The sequence below is a fragment of the Manis javanica genome, chromosome 4, assembly GCF_040802235.1.
Source record: "Manis javanica isolate MJ-LG chromosome 4, MJ_LKY, whole genome shotgun sequence".
Lineage (NCBI taxonomy): Eukaryota > Metazoa > Chordata > Mammalia > Pholidota > Manidae > Manis > Manis javanica.
Window position 1 is genome coordinate 8767706 of NC_133159.1, and position 11670 is coordinate 8779375.

Consider the following 11670-nt stretch of genomic DNA (forward strand, 5'->3'; position numbering starts at 1 on the left):
TAGAGAGCCCCAATATAAACCCACACATATATGGTCAAGTAATATATAATAAAGGATCCATGAATATACAATGGGGAAAGATAATCTCTTCAGTAACTAGTGTTGGGAAAACTGGACAGCTACATGCAAGAAATGAAACTGGATTACTAACTCCATACATGCAAGTAAACTCAAAATAGATTAACGACCTAAATATAAGACATGAAACCATAAAACTCTTAGGAAAAAACAGGCAAAAATCTCTTGAATATAAGCATGAGCAATTTTTTCTGGACACATCTCCCTAGACAAAGGAAACAAAATCAGTGATGAACAAGTGGGACTACATCAAACTAAAAAGCTTCTGTACAGCAAAGGACACAATTAACTGAATAAAAAGGCAACCTACAGTATGGGAGAATATATTCATAAATGATTTATCCAATAAGAGATTAGCATCCAAAATATATGAAGAACTCATGACTCAACACCAAAAAAAATAAATAATCCAATTAAAAAATGGGCAGAGGACCTGAACAGATATTTTTCCAAAGAAGAAATACATATGACCAACAGGTACGTCAAAAGATGCTACCTATTGCTAATGATTAGGGAAATGCAAATCAAAACCACAATGAGATATCACCTCACACCAGTAGAATGGCCACTATCCAAAAGATAAGAAAATAATAAGTGTTAGCAAGAATGTGGAGAAAAGGGAACCCTCCTACACTGTTGGTGGGAATGTAAATTGGTGTAGCCACTGTGGAAATTAGTATGGAGGTACCTCAAAACACTAAAAATAGAAATACCATATGACCCAGTAATTCCACTTCTAGGAATTTACCCAAAGAAAATGAAATCCCTGATTCAAAAAGATATATGCACCCCTATGTTTATTTCCATGTTATTTACAACAGCCAGGATATAGAAGCAACCAAAGTGTCCATCAATAGGTGAATGGATAAATAAAAGGTGGTACATATACACAGTGGAATATTATTTGGCCATGAAAAAGAAAGAAATCCTGCCATTTGCAACAACATGGATGGACCTAGAGGGTATTATGCTAAGTGAAATAAGCCAGGTGGAGAAAGACAAATGCCATATGATTTCACTTATTTGTGGAATCTGAAAACAAGATGAACAAAACAGCAGACTCAGAGACACTAAGAAGTGACTGGTGGTTAGTGTGAGAGAGGGATTAGGGTGGGTGGGTGGTGAGGTGAGGAAGATAAAGGGGCACAAAAATTCTCAATCATAATATAAGTTGTTCACGGGGATGGTAGTACAGCACGGAGAATATAACCAACGATTCTGTGACATTATTCTATGTTGACAGATAGTAACTGCACTAGTTGGGGTGAGGATTTAATAATGTGGAGAACTGTTGACCACTGTGTTGTGTACTTGAAACCAATATAACTCTATTGGTTATATATCAACTATCCTTCAGTGAAAAAAAAAATCCCAGAAAGGAAGTCTAGCCCAGTCTGGATCTCATGGCCCCTTGTGGAAGCCAAAAGTAGTCCAGTGCTGAAGAGTGCCCACAGCTGGATGAGGGTCAGTTTCCCCAAAGGAGGAGATTCCATTGACAGAAGAGGGAGAGCGGTGCTGAGCAGACACGAGCCAGGTGGAGGTGTCAGGACTCCCAACAGGGCAACTGGGCAGCTGGCCAGGGCAGGGGGTGGGAGGGGAGGGGAGGGTGCAGCCTGGACCACCAGGGAGGAAAGGGTATAGGAAAGAGGGGAAATGGGGAATATGGGGGATGGGGAGAGGAACAAGACAGGGGAAGAGAGGAGAAGGGAGTGGGAGGGATGAAAGGGAATGGAAGGGGCATGTCTGGACTACACTGGGTTGCACCTCTGAGCTTGGCATCTACACAGGCCTGTTTGCATGAGGCTAACCCCACGCTAGCCCCAGTGTCCCTTGCCACAGTGGTTGATTGAGATAAAACAGGTTTGTTCCAATCTATTCATGTCATTCCCCTGGCCATAGGTGTTGTCCAGTCAGCAATCTCAAGGCTGAGGACTTTTGCTAGAATTCTGGGCAGACAGTCTCTTCTTCTGTACTAGGAGGCATGGTTGGAAATGTGCAGCTCCTTTGCCACCATGAGGAAAGCCATCCTCTAGTCAAAACTAGCACAAGGAATAGAAGAGAGTGGAGAGATGGAAAATAACTGGGCACTGATGACACTATTGAGCTGCTGAGCACAACAACGCTAGAGGCTGACGTACCACTGGACTAAGCAGACACGAGTCTCAATTTCCCTGCTTATACCTGGGGATTTATCCACTCACTGGGCCGCGCGGTGCTCAGCAGGAATCAAATGTGATAATGCTGGAAAAGGCCTTAAAACTCCAGCAGCTCGGCAGACAAGGGAAGGCAAATCCGAACCCAAAGGCAGTCCTTTGAGGTCACCATCATCCCAGCGCTTCCTCAGATACCTTTTTGAAGTGAGGAAGTCCAGAATGACCCCTCTTTCTAGGCAGGTAAACTGAGGCATGGCAAGGTAGATGACTTACCCAAGAACACACAAAGGATTCCCCTAAGATCCAGGGCTGGAGTTCAAGAAATGGGAGGAAGTGTAATACAGGCCAGCTGGGGTTAACCAAGGACTGCGCCTTGCAGGAGGTGGTGCAGCTGGTAGACACATGGCAGCATGGCACCCGTGCACACCACATCTTCACACCCTCCCTCCCTGCCAGCCGAATCAAGAATGCGTGCAGTGTGGAGAACTGGGAAGACAATTACCCTGTCAGTCCTGCTCTTAATTTCTCCCTCCTTGTCAGCGGACGCAATTGGGAATCTCTTTCAGGTTCACAATTAGGCCCCCTCTGCAGCTGGCATTGTTTCCGTGCCTCCCCACGTGATTTCCCCTCACCACACTTTTCAGCCACAGCCCTCTCAGCCCAGCGAAGCCTGACAAATGCTTCCTGTGAAAGTGTACGTCTCAGGCTCAGCATAAGCTCCCAAAATAAAATAAAAATCCTGTGAAGTGATGCCAGGGAACTCAAAGGGTCCTGTTCCCAGTAGTATTTCCAGCATCTGCTTTTTCCCCAGCCCACAAACATTTCCCAACTACATTCAGACCAAAGCCATGGACAGCCAGGCAAGCCCCTTGTGCCGAAGACCCCAAGCGACTGGGTCACAATGACTAGACTCCCCTACCTTCCCACCTGGAGTGTGTTGGAGGTCGAGGAAAGGAAGACATCTGGTGTCTTGTGCAGATAGAGAATAACACAACGATCTAATAATAATTGGCAATGCAAGTAATTGCCACTTGCTATATGCCAAGCACTCTTCTAATACTTTGCATTTATTAGCTCATAGCGCTCACACCGTCTGCATGAGATAGATATTATTATTGTACCCATTTTACAGATGGGGATGCTTGGAAAGACTGAGACCATCTGACAACCCAGGATCAGCATCCTCACATGGCAATGATCACTGGAGCAGAGAAACGGCTGCCTCTTTGGGAGGGACATAAACACTCCGATTTACCACAGTCCCCACCACCCCCAGTTGCATTATACCCTATCTGCCCGACTCCCTGAAGTCACTTGCTCCACCCATGCAGGCGTCTGTTTTCAATCCCTTACACCACACTGCCTCCTGCCCCCCGGTCTTCCTCCACCTGCATCTGGTTCTTAAGGAATCAGTATCCAGGGCACAGGTCTGCAAAAATCTCCACCCTTCTCCTTCCTGCAGGCCAACTCCTCCAAGCAGACTTCCTTGTTCCATCATCAACTCTGCAAATGTCTGAACTTAAAGGATTCTTGTAAGTCATCTGGTCCTAACCCAAGACAAGAGACTGAGGCTCAGAGAGCCACGAATCGCTGCGACCGCCCTGCCTGATCACCAAGCCCTGTCCCGTGGAGGTCCCCACTCCTGTTCTTCCCTGTGGGGGGAGTCCAGCTGGTGTCATTCTCATGCTCATGTTACAGAAGAAGGAGCAGGCAGGATGCTCCTCTCTTTGCAGCACCTGAGGCTGCTCCCCCTCCCAGAGCGCACTGATCGCAGGCCAAGGCTGCTTGCACTCTCATGATTCCTGACTCTTCTGTTAGTCCCCAAGCTCTGGGACCAGGTCTGGGCCCCCCTTGCCCTCAGCTGGGCGCAAGCCTCAGGACCCCCAAGCCTGGTGACCCTCCTCCCGATATCCGAGCCCTTCCATCTCATCTCACACTCAGCCCACTATGCCCTCTTTCCAGGCTGACGCAGGGCCTGATTCCGCCTCTAATTTCCTAGCTGAAGAAGGAACATCACAAAGAGATGAAAAGTGACCAAAGGTCACAGCTGAGGTCAGCAGAGCTGGGGAGCAGCCTCTGAACCCTGACCCCTGTTTCACCATGCTTCCCTCTCCGCTCTGCATTGCCCTCCACAGAAGCCAAGAGGTGACTCCACAACATCACGGTGACCGTTCCCCTGGCTTGGACCTCCCTCTGGGAGCCAGGGCCACTTGGGAGATACCCCTTTTCTGGGGTGGGCAGTGGAGTCTTGGACCCACCCCAAGATAGCCATTTTCCCTGAGCCTCTGATATCCAGGCGCTAGCAGATCCCGGAGCTCCCACTTCCTCCCGGTCCCCAGGCTCCTGCCTATCTCTGGATAGCCCCAGGGTTGCCCACACAGCTGTGCAGATTGCACACTGCTGCCCCAGTTCTGCCACCTGCTGCAGTCCTCACTGTCACTCCCTAGGCATCGCCGTACATCCTACAGTGCAGCTGCCAACTGTGGGAAGGGCTGCGGTGGCCCGCCACTCCCAAACCGGGGAGCCTCCCCTTCCCCTCCACCATGCCTCCCACCCCTGGACCACTAAACTCCCTCAAGCAACTGGGGTGTGTGTGTGTGTGGTGTGTGTGTGTGTGTGTGTGTGTGTGGTGTGTGGTGTGTGTGTGTGTGTGTGTGTGTGGTGTGTGGTGTGTGTGTGTGTGTGTGTGTGTGGTGTGTGGTGTGTGTGTGTGTGTGTGTGGTGTGTGTGTGTGTGTGTGTGTGTGTGGTGTGTGGTGTGTGTGTGTGTGTGTGTGGTGTGTGTGTGTGTGTGTGTGTGCGTGTGTGTGTGTGTGTGTGTGGTGTGTGTGTGTGTGTGTGTGTGTGTGTGTGTAGAAAGGAAGATTTATTTAAGGACTCACATGATTATGGAAGCTGGGACCCTGCAGGATGGGCCAGCAGGCTGGAGACCCAGAGAAGAGCAGAATTTCCCCTTGCTTGGAGGAGATCGTCTTTTTTTCTATTCTGGCCTTCAACCTGTTGGATGAGGCCCACCCACATTACAGAGGGAATCTGCTTTACTCAAAATCCACTGGTTTAAATGTTATTTCATCCAAACTATCCTCACAGGAACATCCAGAATAATGTTTAACTTATATCTGGGCTGAACACAGTGTCTCAGCCAAGTTGACACATAAAATAAACTATCATAGGGTTCCCAGAAGCATCTTGTTTAACCCTCTTATGTATAGACAAAGAGACAGAGGTCCAGAGAGGCCCAGTGGTCTGCCTAAGGTCGCACAGCTACATAGCAGCAGAGCCGGGCTGCCTCCATCCTGACTCTCACGCCAGTACTCTCTGGACAGTCCCCTCACTCCTGTTGTGGCCCCTGGGACCCCAGGGATCAGGTGGGAGCAGGAGCCGCAGCAAGCTAGCCACACTGCCAACGCAATACACCTGAGTAACCAACACTGGCTGGCATGGAATCTGCATATCATGTACATATTGCTCCCTAATGTTCAAAATATACAGAAATTCCTGAGATTTCCCTTTTTCCAAACAGCCTCCCAGCTTCAGTGGGGTCTGTCTGGAAGGACCCCAGAAAGCATAGGTTCTTCTGGGTTGGTCACTTTTCCCCTCCCCTCCTCTCCTGACCCCGAGTCAGGCTGCACAGGCCATGGGGTCAGAAGGCCTTTCTTCGACTGATTCATTTTTTTCCTCCATGTGGTAAATGCACCACTGCCCAGGTGGGAGTTCTTTCAGGTGGTACACGAACAGGCATTTTTTATTTTAATAGTCATGTATTCATTTTTATGTGCCTTTGAATTTATGACTAGGGATGCCGGTTTCCCTTTTATGGTGGTGATATAAAGTTTCCCTATAAGCTAAATTCAAGTTTTTTTAAAAGTGAGTCAATGGACATAAAAATAGTAAGGAAATAATAGAACAGGCAGTACATCAATATGATCAAAACAGAGATGAAAAGACTGAGGTTTTTAGAATTGACGGACTAATCGAAATGTGTCCGGCCACCTTGTCAACCCACCTCCACTTGACCTGTTCTCAGTGGAGGTGAAGGTCAAGGGCACATAGTTCTGTGTGTTGGGAAGCAGTGTCCACTCTCCTACCTTTGTCTGGCTTTGACTCACCTGGCTTTCCAGCCACCTTGCCCCAGAATCCCATAGGCCCTGGAGGAAAGCACTACTTCTTGGGATCCAGTATTTACCAAATAGCAACTCACACAGACCTATTTCCTCTCATGCCTCCCAGAAGGAGAACCATGTTTTCCCACCTAGACCCCCCACCAACGTGGAAATTAGCCACTTCTCTATACATAAAAGCCTGCAAGGGAGTTAATATCCCAGCCACTTAACTGGGCTGTAACACCCTCACTGTTAATAAGCTAGCTAAGAGCTCTGCTTGAAATTAATAATTTGCAAATGACCCAAGAGCCCTGGTTTCATACCTTCTTTTTTTTTTAACAAAACACACACACACACACACACACACACACACAGAATTAAAATAGAAAAGCAATTCTCATTTATGAGCCAGTATCATTATTCATAATGGGAGGATAGTAAGGAGTGAAAGCCTTTTTCAGTTAATTAGAATCTTGAACAACACAGGCAGAGGGGAGACTATATCTAGCACAGGAATTGGGAGGCACAAAGTACCAACAGAAAGGAGAAGAATAGCTCCCTTGTAGCGGCAGGTCTACGCAGCTGTGTGAGGAGCAAGACCTGGTGTCTGTGCATCTACTGTAGCAAGAGAATCCAGCGCTTGCAGTCACGTCCGAGGCTGAGGCTGGCAGGGGAAAAATATGCAGTGTGTCATATCCATGTTTTCAAGACACAAGCGATAAAGTGTCATCTTAAACTATAGGGGAGCTGGAAGGGAGAGAGCAGAGGCGAGATTAGAGGCTTGCGGGAGGGAGGATCTGAGATCGGGGGAGGAAGAGGAGAGAACTGTGTCCTTCCTCCAATGCTGAGGACCCAGCCCTGTGGCTCACTCCCATCTAGCCACCTCATCCCATGTACCGGACACTTGGCATATGCAGTTCCACATTTAGCCTCACAATAACCTTCAAGCCTCACAAAATAACCCACATTTTTGTACAGGTGAGAACATGAGGCTCAGAGAGGTTAAGCAACTTGCGCTGGAGTTGCCCAGCCAGTGACTGGCAGAGCAATGAAGCAAAGTCAAGTCCCTTTAATTGCATGCCAGGCTGAGCTTCCACAGCCAGCAGCTCCTTCCTTTTGCACAGCTGCATCTGCTGGGTTCTTTCTCCTTCTCCCCTCTTTTTTAAAGCTTCCGGATCCTGGTAAAGTAGACCTCACCATCACCCCTCACAGGTTTAGAAACCGAGACTGGGACTTGTCAAGGAAGTTCTGGCCCGAGCTGAGGCTGGGACTGGAACCCAGGCCTTGGACTCAAAGTCCAGCGCCTGCCTCCCAGCTGGGTGCAAGCATCAGGAAAGGTGGTGGCTGAGCCAAACACTCCGAGTTCAGCTGAGCCGCTGGAGGCAGCCTCTGGGTCCGGGGCCCTCATGGCCTACTAGGCTCGTCACACCTAAATAATAAAACTGTACATTAGAATGCCCTCTGAGTCTCAATTTCCCTGCTTATACCTCGGGATTTATCCACTCACTGGGCCGCGCGGTGCTCAGCAGGAATCAAATGTGATAATGCTGGAAAAGGCCTTAAAACTCCAGCAGCTCGGCAGACAAGGGAAGGCAAATCCGAACCCAAAGGCAGTCCTTTGAGGTCACCATCATCCCAGTGCTTCCTCAGATACCTTTTTGAAGTGAGGAAGTCCAGAATGACCCCTCTTTCTAGGCAGGTAAACTGAGGCATGGCAAGGTAGATGACTTACCCAAGAACACACAAAGGATTCCCCTAAGATCCAGGGCTGGAGTTCAAGAAATGGGAGGAAGTGTAATCCAGGCCAGCTGGGGTTAACCAAGGACTGCGCCTTGCAGGAGGTGGTGCAGCTGGTAGACACTTGGCAGCATGGCACCCGTGCACACCACATCTTCACACCCTCCCTCCCTGCCAGCTGAATCAAGAATGCGTGCAGTGTGGAGAACTGGGAAGACAATTACTCTGTCAGTCCTGCTCTTAATTTCTCCCTCCTTGTCAGCGGACGCAATTGGGAATCTCTTTCAGGTTCACAATTAGGCCCCCTCTGCAGCTGGCATTGTTTCCGCGCCTCCCCACGTGATTTCCCCTCTCACACACTTTTCAGCCACAGCCCTCTCAGCCCAGCGAAGCCTGACAAATGCTTCCTGTGAAAGTGTACGTCTCAGGCTCAGCATAAGCTCCCAAAATAAAATAAAAATCCTGTGAAGTGATGCCAGGGAACTCAAAGGGTCCTGTTCCCAGTAGTATTTCCAGCATCTGCTTTTTCCCCAGCCCACAAACATTTCCCAACTACATTCAGACCAAAGCCACGGACAGCCAGGCAAGCCCCTTGTGCCGAAGACCCCAAGCGACTGGGTCACAATGACTAGACTCCCCTACCTTCCCACCTGGAGTGTGTTGGAGGTCGAGGAAAGGAAGACATCTGGTGTCTTGTGCAGATAGAGAATAACACAACGATCTAATAATAATTGGCAATGCAAGTAATTGCCACTTGCTATATGCCAAGCACTCTTCTAATACTTTGCATTTATTAGCTCATAGCGCTCACACCATCTGCATGAGATAGATATTATTATTGTGCCCATTTTACAGATGGGGATGCTTGGAAAGACTGAGACCATCTGACAACCCAGGATCAGCATCCTCACATGGCAATGATCACTGGAGCAGAGAAACGGCTGCCTCTTTGGGAGGGACATAAACACTCCGATTTACCACAGTCCCCACCACCCCCAGTTGCATTATACCCTATCTGCCCGACTCCCTGAAGTCACTTGCTCCACCCATGCAGGCGTCTGTTTTCAATCCCTTACACCACACTGCCTCCTGCCCCCTGGTCTTCCTCCACCTGCATCTGGTTCTTAAGGAATCAGTATCCAGGGCACAGGTCTGCAAAAATCTCCACCCTTCTCCTTCCTGCAGGCCAACTCCTCCAAGCAGACTTCCTTGTTCCATCATCAACTCTGCAAATGTCTGAACTTAAAGGATTCTTGGAAGTCATCTGGTCCTAACCCAAGACAAGAGACTGAGGCTCAGAGAGCCATGAATCGCTGCGACCGCCCTGCCTGATCACCAAGCCCTGTCCCGTGGAGGTCCCCACTCCTGTTCTTCCCTGTGGGGGGAGTCCAGCTGGTGTCATTCTCATGCTCATGTTACAGAAGAAGGAGCAGGCAGGATGCTCCTCTCTTTGCAGCACCTGAGGCTGCTCCCCCTCCCAGGGCGCACTGATCGCAGGCCAAGGCTGCTTGCCCTCTCATGATTCCTGACTCTTCTGTTAGTCCCCAAGCTCTGGGACCAGGTCTGGGCCCCCCTTGCCCTCAGCTGGGCGCAAGCCTCAGGACCCCCAAGCCTGGTGACCCTCCTCCCGATATCCGAGCCCTTCCATCTCATCTCACACTCAGCCCACTATGCCCTCTTTCCAGGCTGACGCAGGGCCTGATTCCGCCTCTAACTTCCTAGCTGAAGAAGGAACATCACAAAGAGATGAAAAGTGACCAAAGGTCACAGCTGAGGTCAGCAGAGCTGGGGAGCAGCCTCTGAACCCTGACCCCTGTTTCACCATGCTTCCCTCTCCGCTCTGCATTGCCCTCCACAGAAGCCAAGAGGTGACTCCACAACATCACGGTGACCGTTCCCCTGGCTTGGACCTCCCTCTGGGAGCCAGGGCCACTTGGGAGATACCCCTTTTCTGGGGTGGGCAGTGGAGTCTTGGACCCACCCCAAGATAGCCATTTTCCCTGAGCCTCTGATATCCAGGCGCTAGCAGATCCCGGAGCTCCCACTTCCTCCCGGTCCCCAGGCTCCTGCCTATCTCTGGATAGCCCCAGGGTTGCCCACACAGCTGTGCAGATTGCACACTGCTGCCCCAGTTCTGCCACCTGCTGCAGTCCTCACTGTCACTCCCTAGGCATCGCCGTACATCCTACAGTGCAGCTGCCAACTGTGGGAAGGGCTGCGGTGGCCCGCCACTCCCAAACCGGGGAGCCTCCCCTTCCCCTCCACCATGCCTCCCACCCCTGGACCACTAAACTCCCTCAAGCAACTGGGGTGGACCTCCAGGACTGGCAGGAAAGGTTCCTTGAGCAAGGGAAATCTTGCTTGGCCGTAATTAAACTCCATCTCTGAGGAGGCTGTGGACAAAACAGAACCTATAATGGGATTAGAATTGTCATAAATTAAAATCATGAATTCGATAAATGCCTTATCAGCCTCCCTCTGGCAACAGTGGGCCCACAGCGCTGGCTTTGATAGGCACAAGGGAGGGGCTGTGGGGAGATAGGCCAGTGTGACCAGGCAGGCTGCAGGCAGGACAGATTCTGGCCAGTCTGCCAGCCCATGCGGACAGGGCCAGATCAGGGGGCCCTTCCCCAGAGAATACTCTCAGCAAGGGCAGACCATGACAGTCAACAGTGCTCCAGAGCCAGCAGTGGCTCCCCTTCACCCCCACGATTGAATCTAGCCTCACTCTTCACCAGCTCCCTGCCTTAGAATCTGCTGGCACATGCCTCTGCCACCCACCACACGAGCACCCATAAAATGACTTTTGGCCTCAAATGTGTGGTGTGGTGGAAGGACATACTTCAACACAGCAAAGTTCTGGGTTTGAGTCTCGGCTCCAGCACATGCGAGCAGCACGGCTTTGGACAGGCATCTGCACTGAGGGAATTCGCCTTCCCTCCCACCCTGAGAGCACCATCCATTGGCCCCTCCATTCATCCTTGAATTCTGCACATAGTTACAGAGTTCCAACTGAGTGCAGATCATGTTAACCTCTGGGAGAGAGGCAATGAGCAACACACACACACACACACACACACAGGATCACAGACTTAACATTCCAAAGTGGGAGAGAGACAAGCAGACAGTTTCATGAATAGCTGATTGTAATTCCAGATGGACTGCAAAGGGGGAGCCCAGGAGACCCAACCAAGTTGGGAGGAGAACATGCGGTGAGAGAAGATTTTTGTGAAGAACTAAAGCTGGAGCTGAGGTCTAAAGGATGAACAGAGAGAAGGTTGGGGAAGCATAAAGAGCTCTCAACATTGGAAAGAGCATGTGCAAAGGCCCTGGGGAGGGAGCAGCAGGGACTCCTGGTTTTGTGGGACCTGAAGTTTATACAACTTGGGTGGGAGGCAGGGGCTTTTAAAAAAAGAATTCAGTATTAGTCATGAAAATTAATGTTTATTTAGAATGAAATAAAGTCCTAAGAAAGGTTAGGATTAAAAAAATAAAGTCAATGTTTATTTAGAATGGGAAAGTGTTACAAGTTATACATCTTTTAAAGCTAACAAATACCACAAACATCACAAACTCCAGGGGGGAAATATTTTTATTAAC

At 49.7% G+C, this 11670-nt stretch overlaps 1 long non-coding RNA gene across 1 annotated transcript in view; it reads right to left on the bottom strand.

Moving 5' to 3' along the window:
* Positions 1-5262, bottom strand: part of LOC140848647 (uncharacterized) — a 29972-nt gene extending 24710 nt beyond the window's left edge. Inside the window, exon 1 of the long non-coding RNA XR_012129739.1 lies at positions 5113-5262. This is a non-coding gene — a long non-coding RNA (uncharacterized lncRNA). The remainder of the gene's footprint in view (positions 1-5112) is intronic.
* Between the last annotated feature and the right edge of the window lie 6408 nt (positions 5263-11670).